Raw genomic sequence first — 22,116 nt, forward strand, 5'->3', positions numbered from 1 at the left:
AGTCCTTTATTATGGGATATTTGATAATCCGGCAGATATTACATCCTATGGCTGCAGGATGAAATACATTTTTGAAATAAAATGTTACATAAACTTTTTAACTTTTTTTTTATAATTTTTTTTCTTTGTGTTGTTTCTTTAAAGCGATATCCCTTAAACTAACATCCACTTGACCCTCTTGAGTGACTAAAGGGCCGTGGTATAATAAATGTTTGTACAATGTCTTATTGGTTACATGTGTAGAGTTTCCTCCGCGCGGCGTCTCCACACACAGTAGGTCGGTGGATGTGTGGCCTCCGCGTTCGGTGAATCTACGTTTGATGATGAAACAGTTCAGGTTTCCAGTGGTCAGTAAGTGCATTATAGATAACAGATAACATAAACACGGAGCTGCGCCCCCGAACCACTCGCTCTGTGCAATTTTCAGATCATATGATAAGTAATGGTTATAGAGTGGAGAAATCCATTTACCAGGAATAGCGATGCGAAACACAACATTTTCCTATGCCAGACCTGCTATTACCAACCCGCACAGATACAGGATTTCTTTTTTTATTTATATAGAAAAAAAACTGCCGGCTTTATTTGTCTTAAGGGGACATTCACTTTACTACAATGTATATAAAATTCTAAAATAAAACCGTTTAAAAAAAAAAAAAAGTTTTATTTTATAATCAGATTGAGGGACATTCACTTTACTACAATGTATATAAAATTCTAAAATAAAACCTTTAAAAAAAAAAAAAAAAAGTTTTATTTTATAATCAGATTGAGGAACATTCACTTTACTACAATGTATATAAAATTCTAAAATAAAACCTTTAAAAAAAAAAAATAAAAAAAAAGTTTTAGTTTATAATCAGATTTATGATTATATTTCATTTTAAATTGTACTGAAATTAATCTAGAATTTTTTAGAAAAAGTATTTTACAATAATTTCATGCAATATTTATTTTAATAGAAAAATGTAAATATTTTATTTGTACTTTTTTTTTTTAAACGTAACAAGATCATATCATAATATTAATATTTGATTAAGTCATTAAGAAAAAGTTTGAAAGTAAACGCAATGTATCACTTATCTGAGTTCCTAGTTGGTTTCCAGTGCAAGAAAAGCAAAGCAACAATTTTTTTATTTTTTTTTAATATCTGGGAGTGTTGACTTTAAGGGATTAAGATCTAAGAATTAAAATAATAAAAAAAAAAATGTTGAATTTTTTGACAATCTTCATGGAAATCTTGTAATTACCGCTTTGGTGTAGACTGCACGGCAGTTTAGGATCTTACATGAGGGGTAATATTGTGGGTTTTTTTCAGGGTCTGTTTATCACAAGCATATTCTGCAAGGGGGTATTACTTATTTTAGTTCCTGTTCACTGACAGCTCAATATTAAAATTTCCCAAAAAGATAAAAAAAATCGGCAAATGGCCAATTTTCGAGCATAATCGACAATCCACTGCTTTTCCGGTGAAACGAGCGATTATTCGTTTTGACCAATTGCTTGGACATGTTGGACTTTTTCAGCCAATCACAAGCACTGGCTGCATTGTTAGCCAAATAAAAATCTAATGTGGCTGATGCAGTCTGACATTTTTTTCTTTTGCCACCAAACGACCAAGCAATGAACTCTGCCCACCTTTGTCGTCTTCTGTGCATGGGGGGCCCAAAAGCCAACTTAAATGAGCTGATCATCAGAAAAGAAGGCACTTTCCCAATTTTCGTCACACACTTGTTCCTTAGGTGATCAGAACGTTGAACCCACCCAAACTTGGGAAGAACATACAAACTCCTCGCCATGGAAATGTTGCCTTTGGTTGGATTTGCAAGGTAATAGAGGACAGATAAGCAAGAAATAAGACAACCATCCAATTCTCAGTTCCTTTTTGAGTCATTATTAGTGCACCCCGATGACCCAATGAGCCCAAAAGAAGGACCAAATGAAGAATAAAGCCTTTTGGGCCTGAATTCCATCTGATCCCTGCTCAACCTGCCACAAAACAAGATATCCCACGACAAGCCTGATGGTTGATGATCACTTCATGGCCAGTCCATAGATGTCCTCCTTACATCTTTTTCCCCCCACCAAGTATTTTTTATAACAATTCTTCTAGTAAGGAAACATTTTCATAAACTGTAATTCGAAAAGAAAAAAAGAGAATGAAAAACATTAACAAAATTACCAACGTATTTATTTTATTTGGCATCAAACCTTCTATAGATCAGATCTTGAGGAGGTTTCTATTACTGATGACAAACTCCAGCTTGCGAATCTCAACCATTCCGACCTCAATCTTGTGCAACTCTTCGCTACATTGTTTCCTTCTTCTAAATATATCCGTGACAATCTTGCCCTTTGCGGCCACTATTGCGCCATTTTTGTAACCCCTCACCATTCCGACACTTTCATACGTGACCCCCGTTACATTACTTCCAGGCGTCATTATAAAATAGTCAATCATTGATATTTTAGTGGCCACCAACGAAGTAAAATCTACATGATCCTCCACGATGATAGAGATCAGAAGTCAATCTCCGTCTTACTTTTAAAGTCTAATAAAACATCTGCTTATAATCCCAACGCTTATAATAGCGGCAATTAACTCCTAGGCACATCTGATCGGCCATAAATTTACATCTCTCATAAGATGGGAGGACACCGAATGTAGCCGGGAGCCAATGTTTCCTAGCGAGAGGTCCTTCAGGAGCTTTCGCCTCTGAGAAGCTTATGGAATAATTTCCTTTTTTTTTTTTTTTTTTTAAGAAATACAGCTCACAATTTACATGTCAAAAGCCTATGAATATAAATGTGCGCTTATTAGAGCGCACAGAAAAGTTATATTCTTTCCATGATTTGCTCCCAATATGTAGCACAACAGGTCGCGGATCTTTGGAACCGGTTCCATTAAGCACTAGGCCATGGCTGAAGTGGTCCGGACCCATGAAATAACAGCGCGGGACTATTTATTTTCTTGACCCTTCGCAGGTTAACGCTCCTCTTTTTGATAGAGGACAGTGTTGTGTTGCAATTTTTATTTATCTTTTTGAAATGTCTAAGATTAAGGAAGACCCCCTGGGGCATACGGGGCCGACCTGTACACACAGCCGGCCTTACATTAGTCAGTAGAAGAGCGGCCCAGTTAATTGTGGCATGCGAGCGGCCGGCTGCACAGATGTCAAATGTCATGCTCTATCCGATGAAGAGGTCTCCGCCTCGGGCTGTTTATATACGACCAACCAGTGTTTCCTGCTCCATGATGAAATAATTATGGGGCCCCAAGTGAGGCACAACTTGTAAGCTGTAAAGGCATTACATTTCAGCAAAATGTGAAAACATTTTCCATATTTATTCATTTAACACATTCACTGCTGGGCTGGTCCCACAGACCCTTACACAGCTCACTCTGCATGGAGTAGTAAGGGAACGCCTGAGGATTAATTTAATGGGTAATTTTATTTTCCAGGGAGTCCTCTGAAGCCTTTTTTTTTTTTAATAAAACCTAAAATGGAGACGCTCTGACAATAAGTTCCTTTGAAATAATTAAATGTTTTTGATTTAAAATTTTCCCGACTCGGACATTTATGGTACATCCCTAGAATATGCCATAGATGGCTGATCGATCTGTATCTCAAGAACGGGGCTCCATCTTGCACCTTTGGGAATGGAGAGGATGTGGGGGTTTAGGAAATTGCCAAGCAAGTCTACTCTGCTATCTCTATTAACTTCTATAGGAATTTCCAAAAATTAGCTAGTGCATTTTTCAGAACATACATGGAAGTGAACATAGAGAGCAGCACATGTAGCCGACTCTCCCTTCTACACAGTGCGACATGGGGCCCCATTCTGGGGATAAGCCATAAAAGTACCAGGTAGGAATACCTCCTTTAAATAGTTTAATAATTTCATAAATCTCATGTATAGTCAATGTTCAGGTCTGTATGGTTCGGAGACCCCTAATGTAGGCGTCCCACTTACTCAAGCAGACAAGATTAGAAGCTTTCCCAGTGGATTACTCTTCATTCTAGTGACAACTTTTGACTGTATACTTTACATAACAGTTGAACTTTTAAAGTCTTTTTTTTTATTATTGTTTTTCCATATTTATAGCATTGTGTTTAAAAGCCATGGGGTTCAGCTCGTGAAGTGGATTCACCGAGTCATAAGTCAGGAATAACTTGGACCAGAGGCATTGATGTAGTGGAACTGGACTTGCTGAACAGCACTTGGAACAGCGAGAAGCAAGACAGCTGGAAATGCAAGATGGTAGATGGATCAGCTGAACCAATGGTGCGGACAGCACAGGAACTGCAGAGTTGTGTAGGCAATCTAGCACCAGTTTTCAGGAGTGATGAAGCCCACTGGAATAGCAGAGTTGAGGGTGTGGAAAGCACAAGGAATAGCAGGATGAGCTGGAAGTAGAGGCTGGGTGCTGGACAGAAGTCAGGAGCAACTGAGAAGAAAATCACCACCAGTCACCTGACCAAAGCCAAGTGGGAAATGTAGCTTGACTCCTGGAAAGCGTGTGATAGTAGATTGCACTACTACCTGAATACTCAGGCGGCACACAGCCTAAGTGGTCCATAAAAAGCCTTGGATGATGACATCAGAGTTGCATGATGGGTTAACATAGTAACTAGTCTCGGCTTTTTGGCTCAGATCAAGTGTAGTATCTTTCGAAATGGTGGCTCCAGTCCGTTCGTCCTAGCAGATTGTTACACAATGTACACTGGGTTTGGTGCGCAGTCTAGATTGGTTCCTGGTTTCACTAGTGAGGATGCCGGGAGGACGACTTGGGCTTTCCTTGAGCTTGGGCAAAGGGGAATTAGTTGTCCCGATACCTCACTGTGGCTTTATTGCTCGTAGGGAAGGATTTGTGGGGGCCTTCTCCTTTCGGAGTGGGCTGCGATAAACCGCATCCTTGTGAACGTTTTTTTTTCATGTTGCACCGTCACATTTTTCAGAGCACTTGGGTGAAGAGAGCACGATCTCGGGCTTTCAAAAAAAACAAAAACTAGTGATTAGCCCAGAGACAGATGGCTGTAGAAGAAGGAAGGAAAAGAGCCCCGCACTGGAGCCGGGACATTGGAGTAACTTGTCACATGTTCTTGGTGCCTAATCGTGGCCATGGCCAATCATGGCATTCTGGATGCAAGGTTACAAAGCTGGGTTAGGAAAGACTACCAAGGTCATTTGACGTGATGCCAATCTGGGGTTCAAGCCACCATTTAGCATTGTACCCACTGGCAGCAGGGAGGAGATGTACTTGGGAATTGCCAAAATCTTCCAAATCTAGGATAAACTTAGAAGTATCACCCCCATGTGAGTGCAGTAACAATCCAAATCCCAGTCTGTGGGCCAAGTTGTAGTCCAGCACTGGGCAGGCACTATACTGCTAATCCTGCCTGTTTTTCTTAGCTCACGTAGGGTAAGTAAAGCCTATGTAGAAGCCTGTTACAACAAAAATATAATTATAGTTTCATTCTTCATGTTTATATTGGACTAGAACATGGGAAAAAAAGAAAACTTTAAAGAAAAAAAAAAGTCTGTACAGCAGAAAGAATGCGCCAAAACGTCAATTATCCCGTCACTCAAAAAATGGCAATTGTTCCGATTTTTTTTCCTTTTACTTTGCATGTCAAGTACATTTTATGAAAATTATCCACTTCAACTTCTGCACCTCGGGCAAAAGTGGAAATGAATGTGCTCCTCTAATGGGATGCTTAACAAGTTTTTGGTTCATGAACTTGTAAATATTAATCTGGATTTTCACATTCATACGAGACTGAAATAGTTCCGAATTACTCCCCAAGGATCTGCTCCGGTTAACAGACCCACCCTGACGTCTGAAGTGCGTGCATTGAAATGAATGTTTTCCTTTAAAATTGAGGATTATTTGGAGACGTGAATGGTCAACACTTTCCTGCTACTTATATGTGAGGTTCAGATGCTGGAGAACCAAATATTTCTATCTTAAAAGGGGCAGTATTTTTAGAAAAAAAATATTATAAAAAAATCCTATTAAAGAGATAATAGGTTAAAATGACCTAAACCAGAGACCCCCTTTTAACCAGATCAGTTGAGAGCAGATGCAAAAAAAGCGTCTCTGGAGGACCCTAATCCTAACCCATGACCATAGATAAAGCATTAAATAGGAACTGTAATACTTCATTTGTCCTGTGGTGGTGCTGCAGGGAAAATGAAGAGTTTCCCTTACAGATCACAATTGATCATTGGTGATCACAGCAGAAGGGTTATTTGGAGTTGTGAACGGTCAAAACTTTATACCATGTTGAATGATCGTACTATGTCCGAAACGCGTCGGTTTGGCTTGGAACTTTTTAAGCGGTTAGTAGAGATGAGCGTTGTTCTACTCGAACTGTTCGCCAATCTCAAATTCGAGCTGTTTTGGGCGGTGTTCGAGCCGTTCGGCGAACACGAACAATTTGAGAAAAATTCGGCTGTTCGAGGTTATGTTCGATAACTGTTCGTGCACCAAAATCATAACTGGATTTTTTCTCAGTAATGATGAAAATTAATGTTAATCCGCAGTTTGAGTGTACAGCGGGGCGGGGGGAGGGGCAGGGGATGGATCTCTGCAGGAATAATGAAGATCTCCATTTTTTTTTCTCTTTCCCGCATTTGCAGTGGGGAGGTGCAATCTGTCAGCCTATCAGCAGCGCACACACGGAGCGAAGTGCTTTTTTTCACACAAGCAAGGGCATGTGTCATTGGCAGTGTATCTCACATGTCCTTGCCCTATAAGACCAAGCCATTTTCCCCGTCGCCACCATTTTCTCACTGCTGCAGCTGCGTGTTAGACGGCACCGCTGTTGCTGTGTGCGCTATACCTTGTTAATTTCAAGCCAATTTTCGCACAAATCTACAGATAGCTTGGGAGTAGGGAATAGTTGTGATTGCAGTCCTTTTAAGGACTAGGTTACAGCATTTCCTACGACTTTTATCAGGCAGGTCTGTGCTCTTAAATAGATAGATTGTGGGAGTAAAGACTAATTGTAATTGGAGTCCTTTTCAGGACTAGGTTACATCAGTTCCTATCAGTTTTTGCCAGGCAGGTCTGTGCCAGTGCTGTGCAAGTTTTTTTCACAGCATTTGACTGAATCTAGCAAAGCTAATCCTTTTTGGCCTATTGCAGAGTGTGTTAGTCAGTGGAGTAGCCTATCTGTGTTGCAAGATATACCACCTGTGTATAGAATACCAATTTTTTTACTGCACCTAGTGAAGTAAAATCTTTTGGGCATAGCATCATTCTATTAGTCCATGTATACTAACCTCCATCAGGTTGCAAATTGAATATAATTTTTTTCTGCATCTAGCTCTGAAAAAATATTGGGCTTCTAGCAGTGTGTGGGACTTGTTGTATTAGTCCATCTATACTGACCTCCATCAGGTTGCAAACTGAATATATTTTTTTCTGCATCTACCTCTGAAAAAATATTGGGCTTCTAGCTGTGTGTGGGACTTGTTCTATTAATCCATCTATACAGACCTCCATCAGGTTGCAAACTGAATATATTTTTTTCTACATCTACCTCTGAAAAAATATTTGGCCTTCTAGCAGTGTGTGGGACTTTCTCTATTAGTCCATCTATACTGACCTCCATCAGGTTGCAAACTGAATATAATTTTTTTCTGCATCTAGCTCTGAAAAAATATTTGGGCTTCTAGCTGTGTGTGGGACTTGTTCTATTAATCCATCTATACAAACCTCCATCAGGTTGCAAACTGAATATATTTTTTTCTGCATCTACCTCTGAAAAAATATTGGGCTTCTAGCTGTGTGTGGGACTTGTTCTATTAATCCATCTATACAGACCTCCATCAGGTTGCAAACTAAATATATTTTTTTCTGCATCTACCTCTGAAAAAATATTGGGCTTCTAGCTGTGTGTGGGACTTGTTGTATTAGTCCATCTATACTGACCTCCATCAGGTTGCAAACTGAATATATTTTTTTCTGCATCTACCTCTGAAAAAATATTGGGCTTCTAGCTGTGTGTGGGACTTGTTCTATTAATCCATCTATACAGACCTCCATCAGGTTGCAAACTAAATATATTTTTTTCTGCATCTACCTCTGAAAAAATATTTGGGCTTCTAGCTGTGTGTGGGACTTGTTCTATTAGTCCATCTATACTGACCTCCATCAGGTTGCAAATTGAATATAATTTTTATCTGCATCTACCTCTGAAAAAATATTTGGCCTTCTAGCAGTGTGTGGGACTTTCTCTATTAGTCCATCTATACTGACCTCCATCAGGTTGCAAACTGAATATATTTTTTTCTGCATCTACCTCTGAAAAAATATTGGGCTTCTAGCTGTGTGTGGGACTTGTTGTATTAGTCCATCTATACTGACCTCCATCAGGTTGCAAATTAAAAATAATTTTTATCTGCATCTACAGTACCTCTGAAAAAATATTTGGGCTTCTAGCTGTGTGTGGGACTTGTTCTATTAGTCCATCTATACTGACCTCCATCAGGTTGCAAATTGAATATAATTTTTATCTGCATCTAGCTCTGAAAAAATATTTGGCCTTCTAGCAGTGTGTGGGACTTTCTCTATTAGTCCATCTATACTGACCTCCATCAGGTTGCAAATTAAAAATAATTTTTATCTGCATCTAGCTCTGAAAAAATATTTGGCCTTCTAGCAGTGTGTGGGACTTTCTCTATTAGTCCATCTATACTGACCTCCATCAGGTTGCAAATTAAAAATAATTTTTATCTGCATCTACCTCTGAAAAAATATTTGGGCTTCTAGCTGTGTGTGGGACTTGTTCTATTAATCCATCTATACAGACCTCCATCAGGTTGCAAACTGAATATAATTTTTTTCTGCATCTAGCTCTGAAAAAATATTTGGCCTTCTAGCAGTGTGTGGGACTTGTTCTATTAGTCCACCTATACTGACCTCCATCAGGTTGCAAATTCAAAATAATTTTTTGTCTGCATCTAGCTCTGAAAAAATATTTGGCCTTCTAGCTGTGTGTGGGACTTTCTCTATTAGTCCATCTATACTGACCTCCATCAGGTTGCAAACTGAATATATTTTTTTTCTGCATCTAACCCAGCCAATAGTTTTGGCCTAATACCACAGTTTGGCCACTCAGCTCTGCTCGGTTCCCATCCATTGTTTTTTTGTGCAAACAACTCCAGAGTTGTGAATTAGTTAACCACCAAAATGAGTGGAAAAAGGCCTGCTGCTGGTGGAAAGGGGAATAGGCGTGTTGGGAAGGGGAAAAAAGGTTGTGTCCGTGGGGTAGGTGTTAAAGCAACAGTAACATCTGCAGAAGAAAGACCATCTTCCAGCCAAACTAAAATGTCTACTTCTTTTAGCGGACAATGTGATAAGATCCCTTTCTTACGGCCACGCCAATCGCTACAAATTCCAGATGAGGCACAAAAACAGCAGGTGCTTCAACGGATATCAAGTGCTCCTTTAAGTGGGCTCTCCTCCACATCAACTTCAACATCACAAATACTCCAGTCCTCAAAGGTGTCACCCCAATCGCACTTGCTTCCTCACAGCTCCCAAATCTCCAGCTGCCCGTCTGAGTATGAGGTAGAACAGATGGTTGAATCTGCAGAGCTGTTTACTCATACTATAGCCTGGGAATCAGAGGTCGACTCCAGCGCTTCTGTGAATCCAGACGAGGAAATGATCTGCACTGATGCCCAGAATCTTTATGAGTCGGATCCAGGACCAGACGCAGAAGGTTCTGACCATAATGTAGACCCTCATTCCCAAACTGTAACTCCTGTTGGTGGAGACAATGAGGAAGACGATGATAAGACTCAAATACCTGATTGGAGCGACAACTTTAGTTTTTTGTCAGGGCAGGAACAGGTTGGCTCTGAGGACGACGGGTGTGATAACACACAGGGTGATGATGATGAGGTTGGAGATCCCACTTACTGTCAACCCACAGTCAGCCAAGAGATGAGGTCAGCAGAGGAGGTGGAGGAAGATGCTAGTGACGACGAGGTCAGGTTGCGCCTTCCTGGACAGAGACGTAGTACTGGAAGCACGTCAACAACTGCATCCTCAAACACAACTCTGCCTCTCACCACAAGTCGTGGTGGCTCTTCAGGTCGCATGGGTGCTAAGCCTTGCATAGCCTGGGCATTTTTTCAGATCGATAAAGATGACCCAACTCGTGTTATCTGTAACATTTGTCAGCAAAAGCGAAGTAGTGGCCAAAAAATACATAGTTTGAGTACTTCATGCATGAACCGGCACATGGACATGAAGCATAAGTTGCAGTGGGAAGCTCAGTGTGCTACAATGCGGCCTAGCTGGCCGGGCCAACCACCGTCTGCCATATCTTGTGCATCCGCGGCCTCTTCATCCTCTGTGACTGGGGGGACAGCAGTCACACCTGTTTTGGGGCGCAGACCTGCCACCTCTTTACCCGCAACAGCCAGCGTGATTGGCAGGTCATCATTTTCTTTGGAGGTGGTAACACCAGCTGGTGTTGAGCGCTGTCCGACATCGATAGCACCACCTTTGGATCAAGGCAACCTAACATGTCCGCCTGCATCTTCCTCACCCTTATCAACCCCGTCTAAGCACAATAGCCAGCCCTCGGTCCCTCAGATGTGGACAAGTAAAAGACCATTTCCTCCTAGCCATGAGAAAGCTAAGAGGTTGAATTTCACCATCTGCAAGCTCTTGGCTACAGAAATGCTGCCTTTCCGCCTGGTGGACACAGAGGATTTTCGAGACCTTATGTCCGTCGCAGTGCCCCAGTACCAGATGCCCAGTCGGCACTACTTCTCAAAGAAAGGTGTGCCTGCGCTCCACCAGCATGTCGCACACAACATCACCGCTTCTTTGAGAAACTCTGTGTGTGACAGGGTGCATTTCACCACAGACACTTGGACGAGTAGGCATGGACAGGGGCGTTACATGTCGCTGACTGGGCACTGGGTAACTATGGTGACAGCAGGACAAGGGGCTGCTGTCCAAGTCTTGCCGTCCCCACGAGTTGTGCGTCAATCCTCTTTATGTCAAAGTTCCTCCACTGCTTCTGCCTCCTCAACCTCCTCTCGGTCTTCCACCTGCACCCAAAGCCTGTCTGGTCATGCCACAAGCTTTCTAACTGCGCAGAAGGGATCCTGCACACCTCCTTACTATGCTGGCAGTAGGGCTCAACGTCATCAGGCGGTTTTTACATTGAAATGTCTGGGAAATGTGAGTCACACAGCTGAGGAGTTGTGGTCAGCTCTGGAGAACCAATTTCATGAATGGTTGTCTCCACTGGACCTGAAACCAGGGAAGGCCGTGTGCGACAATGCTGCAAACCTGGGTGCGGCCCTTCGCCGGGGCAATGTCACACACGTGCCTTGTATGGCTCACGTGTTGTCCAGCAATTTTTAGCCCACTATCCCAGACTAGATGGCCTTCTGCAGAGGGCACGGTCGCTGTGTGCTCACTTCCGCCGTTCGCATCCCGCAGCTCAGCGACTTACATCTCTACAGAAGTCGTTGGGCCTGCCACTTCACCGGCTAAAATGCGATGTGCCTACCCGGTGGAATTCAACTCTGCACATGTTGCAGCGACTGTGGCAGCACCGACAAGCCCTGGTGCAATACGTTCTGACGTATAGCCTGGGCCAACGAGATCCAGAGGTGGGGCAAATCACGCTGGAGGAGTGGTCTCAAATCAGGGACCCTATGCACCCTTCTGCACAGTTTTGAAATGGCGACGAAGATGTTTAGTGCTGACGATGCCATTATCAGCATGACTATTCCGGTGATTTACATGCTGGAGCACATGTTAAACAGAATTCGGAGTCAGGTGGTGGCACAAGAGGAGGTGGAGGAAGTAGAGGAGGAGGAGTTGTATGCGGAAGGGCTAACATCTGCAAGGTCCAGACGGTCGGCAGCACCAAGGCGGCAGGCATGTGAGGGTGGGGTAGATGGTTTTACCAGGGTGCATGGTAGCAGCCAAACTAGTGAGGAAGGTGCAGGAGCCCAGGAAGAAGTGGAGGACGAACTGATGGAAGACTCATCAGATGAGGGAGACCTTGATCACATTTCTGTTGTGCGAGGTTGGGGGGAGAGGACAGAGTAAGGAAGCATGATTGTTACCTCGCCACCAACACAACAGGGACTTGGTGCTCCTGGATGCGCAACACACATGAGTGCCTTCTTGCTGCACTACCTGCAACATGACCCTCGAATTGTGAGAATTAGAAATAATCCTGACTACTGGGTTGCCACACTGTTAGATCCCCGGTACAAAAGTAAATTTGCAGAAATTATTCCTGCCATAGAAAGGGATGCACGCATGCAGGAGTATCAGCAGAGACTGTTGCAGAATCTTACATGTGCTTTTCCACAAAATACCAGTGGTGCACGTAGTGAATCTCACAGTTCCAACTTGCCAACCGTGGGACCGTTGTTATGTTCTGCTACCAGAGCTAAGGAAAGAGAGGAGATCTGTCCCTACGATAGAACTCAGCTGAATCCCTACGATGTAACAGGGAACCTGATCCTGCGATCAGACCTGCTAAAGTCCTAAGCTAGTCTGTACGAAGACCTATAGATGTGGGGGAGGAATCCCTACAAGTACTAAGGACTGGGAGGAATATGGGACACCTCCTAACAGAAATAGTAGCAGACAGACGAACAAACAAAATATAAAGAACATAGAGGTCAGTAAACCAAGCAAACTAACAGAGCAAGACACAGAGCACAGGCTAGCTAGAAAGTAGATATACAATGAAGTCCAGCAAAGCCAGAAGGGCGGAGCAGGATTAAATAGGCCAACAAGGTCATGTGACCAGCAAAGGAAAAAAAACCTAACAGCAAGGTTCTAACAGTACCCCCCCTTCTAAGAGGATCCTCCGGATCCCCTAGGACCAGGCTTATCAGGAAATCTCCTGTGAAACGCTCTGATAAGTCTGGACGCGGAAACATCATCTGACCTCACCCAAGAGTTATCCTCGGGTCCGAAACCTTTCCAGGCCACAAGATACTGCAAACTACCTCTATACCGTCTAGAGTCAAGGATGCGAGAAATTTCATATTCCCCGTCCTCCACCACCGGAGGAACAGAGGCAGAGGCGTCACCATCCGACACAACAGCTTTTTTTAACAGAGAGACATGAAAGACCGGATTAATTCTCCAGGAGGTAGGAACCTCCAACCTAACAGCAGATTGGTTGACAACCTGAAGCACCTTAAAGGGCCCTACAAACTTGGGACCCAATTTCTTAGAAGGAATCCTCAACCGCAGATTCCTAGAGGACAACCAAACCATGTCACCAACAGCGAACAAAACCTCCTGTCGTTTCCTATCAAAGTAGTCTTTAGATTTTCTGTTGGCCTCCTGAAGATTACCACGCACATCCGTCCAAACTCTTTCCAAATCACCGGAAAAATTCTCCTCCTCAGGCACGGCAGATCCCAACTTGGAGAACGACCCAAACGACGGATGTCTCCCAGAACAACAAAAAAAAGGCGAACAACCAGCAGAAGAAGATGTATGATTGTTCAGAGCAAATTCGGCAAGTGGCAGAAACTCAGACCACCCCTCTTGATTGTCTGCCACAAAACAACGCAAGAACTGCTCAACATCCTGGTTTTTCCTTTCTGTCTGGCCATTAGATTCAGGATGATATCCGGACGAAAACGACAAATGAATTCCCAACCTGTCACAAAAGGCACGCCAAAAACGAGCCACGAACTGAGGACCCCTATCAGAAACAATGTCAGTAGGAACGCCATGAAGTCTGACAATTTCCTTGACAAAGGCCTTAGCGAGAGTTTTAGCGCAGGGCAGTTTGATGAAGGGAACCAAGTGACACATCTTACTAAAACGGTCCACGACCACCCAGATGACAGTAAAACCCTCAGAGGGGGGAAGGTCAGTTATAAAGTCCATAGCCAAATGTGTCCAAGGAGCACTGGGGACCTCCAAAGGACAAAGCAACCCCGCAGCAGGAGTATGTGAGGACTTAGATCTAGCACATACAGTACATTGGCGTACCCACTTAATGACTTCCTTCTGCCATCCAGGCCACCAAAAACTGCGACCCACCAGTCTCTTGGTCTCAGAGATTCCGGGATGACCTGCCAACCGAGATTCGTGACACTCAACAAACAAATCTCTCCTAAAGGTCCCAGGCACAAACAACCTCCCATGAGGAGTGTTAGATGGGGCATTCTCCTGAGCTTTAAGAATCTCATCTTCCAAAACGGAGTCTAAAGCAGCTATCACAACACCTTCTTGTAAAATGTTTTCCTCTTTCTCAGCACCGACTATGGGAGAAAAACTGCGAGACAAGGCATCCGCCTTAACATTCTTAGTACCAGGGATGTAAGTAACGGAGAAATTAAACCACGAGAAAAACAGTGCCCACCTAGCCTGACGGGCATTCAGGCGCTTGGCAGCGTCAAGATATATCAGATTTTTATGATCCGTAAGAACCTGAACGGGAAATTCCGCACCTTCCAAGAAGTGGCGCCAGTGTTCAAATGCGAGTTTAATAGCCAATAATTCCCGATTACCAATATCGTAATTCAATTCAGTCTCCGAAATTTTTTTTGAAAAAAAGGCACAGGGATGTAATCCATCCCCGTTATCCTGAGACAATACTGCGCCAACCCCCACAGAGGAAGCATCAACCTCAACCAAAAACGGCCTAGTAACATCAGGCTGCATAAGGATGGGAGCAGAGGTGAACCTCTCCTTGAGATACACAAAAGCTTCAATGGCCTCAGAAGACCACTGAACCGCATCAGCACCTTTCCTGGTGAGATCAGTCAGAGGTTTGACAATACTAGAAAAATTTTTTATGAATTTTCTATAGTAATTGGCGAAACCCAAAAACCTCTGTATCGATTTCAAACCAATAGGCCTAGGCCATTCCTGCACAGCCTGAACCTTAACCGGATCCATCTCAAAACCTTTGCTGGAGATAATGTAGCCCAAAAAACTAATTCTCTGTACAGCGAACTCACATTTCTCCAGCTTAGCAAAAAGCGAATTGTCCATTAATAACTGTAATACCTCACGCACGCTCCGCCAATGAGACTCCAGATCTGGCGAATAAATCAAAATGTCATCCAAATACACAACCACATTTTTACCGATCAAAGGTCTAAGGATGTCATTAATCAGATTCTGAAAAAATGCAGGAGCATTAGTAAGACCAAAAGGCATAACCAGATTCTCAAAATGACCCACAGGAGTGTTAAAAGCAGTCTTCCATTCATCACCCTCCTTCATGCGCAACAGATTGTATGCCCCCTTAAGGTCAATTTTAGAGAACCACTTGGCCCCCAATAACTGGTTAAACAGATCAGGAATCAATGGCAGTGGGTAAGGATTGCGTACCGTAATTTTGTTAATCTCACGAAAATCCAGACAAGGACGTAAACCGCCGTCCTTTTTTTTTACAAAAAAAAATCCAACCGCCACAGGAGACTTAGAGGGCCTAATGTGACCGGCGGCCAAACTTGTCTGTATGTATTCCTCCAAAGCCTTTCTCTCAGGAATAGTAAGGTTAAATAAACGACTTTTAGGAAGAGTCGCTCCAGGGACAAATTCAATAGAACAATCATAGTCTCTATGGGGAGGCAAAACCTGCGATTCCTTCTCAGAAAAAACTCTCCAAAAATCCTGAATAGGAACAGGCAATTCTCCCCTATCCAAAGCTGCAATACGCCCGTTACAACACTTGTCATAACATTTATGGCTCCAGGATTTAATTTCACTGGTAGACCAATCCAGTACAGGATTGTGACATTTTAACCAGGGCAATCCCAATATTACTGGAGAAGGCAAGTTATTCAATACCACCAAATCCAATTTCTCATGGTGAACACCATTAATAGTGAGAGGAAATTCACAGACCTTGAGAGTAATATTCTTCAAAGGGGAGCCATCCACAGAAACCACAGCAATGGGGGATGATAAAGGTTCAGGTTTTAAATTGAGTTTTTCCACGAATCCCCCATCAATTACATTCAGTGTAGACCCGCAATCAACAAACACCCGAAATTCCATTAATTTTTCCTGAGCAATCGTGGAAGCAGCTAAAAATACACCCTTGGAATTTAAACAGGCAATACGGGCGTGACTGACCATTTTTTTTTCTTTCTTCATACGAAGCTCACAGCCTTTAATCAAATGACCAGATTTTCTGCAATAGAAACACAAGCCTTTCGAAAAACGACGGTCTTTTTCTTGAGAGCGAGGTGCCACCGATCCAATCTCCATCGGTTCACCACTGTTAGTACACACATTATCATAACCAGAAACTGACATAGCAGAGGATTTGCTCTCATTAACCCTTGCACGCAGTCTTCTATCCACCCGTATAGCTAATTGCATAGCCTGTTGCAAATCCTCAGGTGTAGGATAAGCAATTAGCAGGTCTTTAACCCTTTCACTGAGCCCAGCAAGAAATAGACTTTTCAGAGCAGAATCGTTCCACCCTGTTTGAGTGGACCAACGACGAAAATGTGTACAATATTTTTCCACATTACCTGATCCTTGTTTTAAACGTCTCAACTCAGTCTCAGCTGATGCGACACGGTCAGGATCATCATATAATAGTCCTAAAGCAGAAAAAAAACTATCCACTGATCTGAAGCATGTATCACTAGGTTGCAAAGAAAAGGCCCACTCCTGAGGCTCTTTGCGCAAAAGTGACATTATGAACCCTACGCGCTGGGATTCATCCCCAGAGGACTTGGGTCTCAAACGAAAATACAATAAGCAAGCATTTTTAAATGAAAAAAATTCTCGATGTTCACCAAAAAATAAATCCGGCAAACATACCTTAGGCTCCAAGAAATGTGCTCCAGAACAGTTACTCACGTGCTGACGGAGCTCGGCCACTTCCAGAGAGAGTCCCTGCAGGCGATGAGCCAAATCCTGAACCGACACCATGATGGAACAGAAAAATCTTTCCTTAGAGAATTTGCTGGCTGGACTTACTGTTATGTTCTGCTACCAGAGCTAAGGAAAGAGAGGAGATCTGTCCCTACGATAGAACTCAGCTGAATCCCTACGATGTAACAGGGAACCTGATCCTGCGATCAGACCTGCTAAAGTCCTAAGCTAGTCTGTACGAAGACCTATAGATGTGGGGGAGGAATCCCTACAAGTACTAAGGACTGGGAGGAATATGGGACACCTCCTAACAGAAATAGTAGCAGACAGACGAACAAACAAAATATAAAGAACATAGAGGTCAGTAAACCAAGCAAACTAACAGAGCAAGACACAGAGCACAGGCTAGCTAGAAAGTAGATATACAATGAAGTCCAGCAAAGCCAGAAGGGCGGAGCAGGATTAAATAGGCCAACAAGGTCATGTGACCAGCAAAGGAAAAAAAACCTAACAGCAAGGTTCTAACAACCGTCAAGTGTTCAGCACTCAAACCGTAACAGAACCACAGTATCTGCTGGTAACATCAATTTTGCGGAATCATTTCACCACTTTTTTAGCCCATCCTTTGCAAGGCCACAGGAGACAAGAAGTCTGACACATAGTCAACGCCTAGAGACGATGGTACAGGAGTATCTCCAAGTAAACATTGAAGCCACGACTGTGTCACTGGACCCTTGCTCTTTTTGGGCTTCCAATCTGGATAAATGGCCGGAGCTAGCCACTTACGCCTTGGAGATCTTGTCATGCCCCGCAGCCAGCGTTCTGTCTGAACGTGTGTTCAGCGCTGCTGGTGGTGTGCTGACAGATAAGCGCACGCAGCTCTCCACTGATAATGTAGACAGACTCACGTTCATAAAGATGAACAAATCATGGATCCGAAACAACTTTTCTACCCCTGTGTCATCCTGGGGAGAGTAAAAGCTTGATGATTGGTTAAAATCACCCTACCAACCGTTTTAAGCTTTCAAATTACTAATCATGTTTATCTGTATCTTGGCTGGAAAATAATTTGGGCTTTGTAGCAGTGTGCAGCACTGATTCTATTAGGCCATCTATAATAAGCTCCACCAGATTTAAAATTACTAATCATGTTTATCTGTATCTTGACTGGAAAATAATTTGGGCTTTGTAGCAGTGTGCAGCACTGATCATATTAGGCCATCTATACTAAAGCTTCACCAGATTTAAAATTAATAATAATTTTTAGCTGCATCTAGCCCGGAAAATAATTTTGGGGCTCCGAGATGCGCAAGACACATAAGTGCCTTCTTGCTGCACTACCTGCAGCATGACCCTCATATTGTCAGAATTCGAAGTAATCATGACTACTGGGTTGCCACACTCTTAGATCCCCCAAACTTTTCGATCAACCTTTTCATTTTAATAAAGACCAAAAAAATGGTCATTTTTGAAATTATAAGCATTAGCAGGTTGTTAGAAACTGAAATCAAACAGTTTTCAACTCAAAACTTTATTCTAGGTGATGTTACATTTTCACATAGGACCCCTTGTTCGAAAGGAGCTTCTGAACTCTCTCGTCCATTGAATTTGTCAGGTTTTGGATGGTTTCTGCTTCAATTGTTTTGGATGAGGACAGAATACCCTCCCAGAGCTGTTGCTTAGATGTGAACTGCCTCCCGCCATCATAGACACTCCTTTTAATGATGCTCCAAAGGTTCTGAATGGGGTAGAGGTCAGGGGAGCATGGGGGTCACACCATAAGTTTGTCCCCTTTTATGCCCATATCAGCCAGAGATGCAGATGTTTTATGTGCAGCATGAGATGGTGCATTATCATGCAAAAAAATGATCTTGCTGTGAAATACACGGTTCTTCTTCTTGAACCATGGCAGGAAGTGCTGTTTGAGAAAATCCACATACATTATGGAGTTCATCTTTAGCGCCTTCAGGGATCCTAAAGGGGCCGACAATCTCTCTCCCCATGATTCCAGCCCAAAACATTACTACATTACTCCACCTCCTCCTTGTTGGCGCTGTAGCCGTGTTTGCATGGGGTGTCCATCAACCAGCGATCCTCCACTCCATCCATCTGGACCATCGAGCGCTGCACGGCACTCATCCGTGAACAAAACAGTTTTGAAATCAGTCTTCATGTAATGTTTGGCCCACTGGAGCCGTTTCTGCTTGTGTGAAGTGGATAGAGGAGGTCGACAGGATGGCGTATGCACAGCTGCAAACCTCTGAAGGACCCTGCATCTTGTTGTTCGGGGGACGTTGGAGGCACCAGCAGCTTCAAAAACTTGTCTGCTGCTATGACAAGGATTTTTTGCCGCTGCTCTTTCAACCTGACGTAATTGCCTGTAGGAAAGAGTCCTCAATTTGCCCTTATCAGCACGCACACGTGTGTACTGTGAATCAGCTACATACTTCTTGATTGCCAAGACACTTCATCCTGATCATCGCACAATGTTGATTGTAGTCATGCCTTGACCTAAACACTCCACAATTTGTTGCTTCTCAGCAGCCGACACATCCTTTTTCTTTCCCATTTTGGCAGAAAATGTAGGCTGCTTAATAATGTGAGAGAGCCTTCTTAAGTAGTCTTGCCTTTCATTGGACACACCTGCCAAACTAATTAGCACAGGTGTCTGCAATTGCTTACAGTGATATAAAGAGCCCTGACACACATCACCATCAATGAGTTTAACTGACAAACAAACAAATTCTTCCCTTATCACTCCGAAACACTTTTTGCATAATAATTTGGAACGCGGTGTACATGTGCTTTTCCACAAAACACCAGTGGTTCACGTAGTGAATCTTACAGTTCTAACTTGCCAACCGTGGTCTGTATGGAGTTGTTCAATAAAGGGCCCAAAATTAAGATAACATAGATGGGAGAGGTCTCTATGAATAGGAATTCCTAAGTATTTGATACCCTGTGAGGGCCAGGCAAAGGGAAAGTTGGACTGGATGGAATCCTATATGGATTTGGGGAGGGAGACATCGAGGGCCTCAGACTTCGCTGCATTGATTTTAAAATTTGACCATGTAACAAAGTGATCTATTTCAGCCATAACAGCAGGGATGGATATATGTGATTGAGTGATATATACTAGGACATCATCAGCAAATAGAGAGCACTTGTACTCGGTGCCTCCCACCTCAATCCACCTAATATTGGGGTTATGGCGAATTGATGAGAGCAGGTGCTCCGTCACTAGGATGTATAAGAGAGGGGACAGAGAACATCCCTGCCTTGTCCCATTGGTGATTGTGAAAGGTGATGAAAATGTTCTGACGCGCCCCCTGGGCCTTGGGACACCCGGAGCCGGACCCTTTTTGGTGGATGCTGGTGGTTGTAGTCTCCGTGGCGGCGACCCGGTTCCGTGGCTCAGGGCGGTCAAACCAGTGGCGGAACTATTTATGTGGTTTTGATGTTTAAATGTCCGACTACGCCACCCGTGGATTGCGGTCAGAGTGAACCGCCGCTGCAGGGCAGACCGCTGAGGCTGGTGTTGTGGGTGCAGCAGAGCGTAGCATAACTCCCCACGGGAGGAGTATAGCCTCAGGGCAGTGTATGCGGAGGATGGGGGTGATGGTGCAGGGCAGCAGCAGTAACGACACGGAGTCAGTGATGCAGTCCAGGGCCTTTACTCACAGTTCTTATTATCCAGACCACGTCTGCAGGTAACGGCTGCCCACGTCGTACTGTGCTCACCAGGTGATGGGCTCAGACAACTCCCAGATAACTTTGGAGCACTTCACAGGACCCCCTTTGTGTGTCCTTTGTCTGGCCTTTCTTACCAACCCTTCTGTCCGGCTGCCTCGGGCCTCCTCTTGGTAAACTTGGCGCCAGTTTCCCTGACCCTATGTGGTGCCTTCCTAGCGGGTGTAGCGAGGGGCTGCGCCACATAAAATGTCACAGCCTCCTGTTTCTAGCTGAGGGTCGTTTCCTGCCTCCACTAGTTTTGGGGACCGGTCTCCCCCTTTGGCCTGACCCCTCCACGCAGGTGGATTCGGGCGTGCGGTGGCGACTCGCCCGTCCGCACCCCTGGGATCCCTTCGTTCCTCGTTCCTGGAGCCTTCTCCGCTCCTCTTCCTTCCTTCTCCCTCTTCCATGCCTGGGCCTCTGTTACTAGGCCCGCCTCCGGAGCAGAGCTCATGCAGAGCCCCTGCTCCCTGCCACTTCTGCTCAGACTTCTCTGCACTGAACTAAGATGGTGCCCACCTTTTATACTCCCTTCTCAATGCACCCAGGAACTGCTTCCTCCCTGCTCCTGCACTACAGGGTTCCCCTTCCTCAGTGTTCCCTCCCCCCACTCCAGCCAGGGACAGGGACTGTCGTGCCCATCTCAGGGGCATATTGGTCGCCCTGCCCCACGGCAATGTGGTGTAATGCATGCAGGTGTCGGGTCCTGATCCACACTACATCCTTACCTGAGAGTGAGATATCACACCTCTGGGTGAGGTGCAATACCTCTGTAGCAACCGAGCCCTCAGGGTGCTACAGTTCCATTTATCTTCAGCTTAGGTGACGTATTGCGATACAGGGCCGTGATTTTGGCTATAAAACGGTCCCCTAGACCCCTACCCCAAGCTTTTTAAGAGAATCATATATGGCGTGCCAGGAGACTCTATGGAATGCTTTCTCAGCATCCAACGAGAGTATCTAATTACAAATTTTTAACTGCATCTAGCCCAGGAAATACTTTGTGCCTAGTAGCAGTGTCTGCTAGTCAGCGGATTATCCTGGCTGTTAAGCAAGCTACACCACCTGTAGTTTGGACACTTAATTTTTTCAAAGGAAATGCTTCGGGACCATGGGATACTTAGTGAAGAGCATCAGGAGGCACCCCAAGGCATAGGGGCTGGGACTGGCAGTAGGATGCCTTGCGGTTGACAGCCGAGCTCGATCCTTATAAAAGCTTTTTAACTGCAGCAGCTTTAGTGGACGCTACTGGAGCTGGAATTACGCGGCTGCTGGCATGAGACTTGCCCTCCAATAGATCCTTGTAAATGGATTTAAAGTGTATTCATTCATATTAGAGAGACAATTTAAATTGAAAAGCTTAGAGCTGCCTCCACCACAGGGGGGCTCGCTCGACCCACCAGCGGACAGGCACCAGTATTGGGAGAGGGGGGCTGGCCGTCAGGGTTCACCGCGGCTCTGGCACAAACCCGGCGACGCGGAGGTGGCACGGGTAGGAGCGGACTGAACGTGTC

This window comes from Phyllobates terribilis, unplaced genomic scaffold, assembly GCF_046119375.1.
Source record: "Phyllobates terribilis strain yellow unplaced genomic scaffold, ASM4611937v1 Scaffold_8__6_contigs__length_399053987, whole genome shotgun sequence".
NCBI lineage: Eukaryota > Metazoa > Chordata > Amphibia > Anura > Dendrobatidae > Phyllobates > Phyllobates terribilis.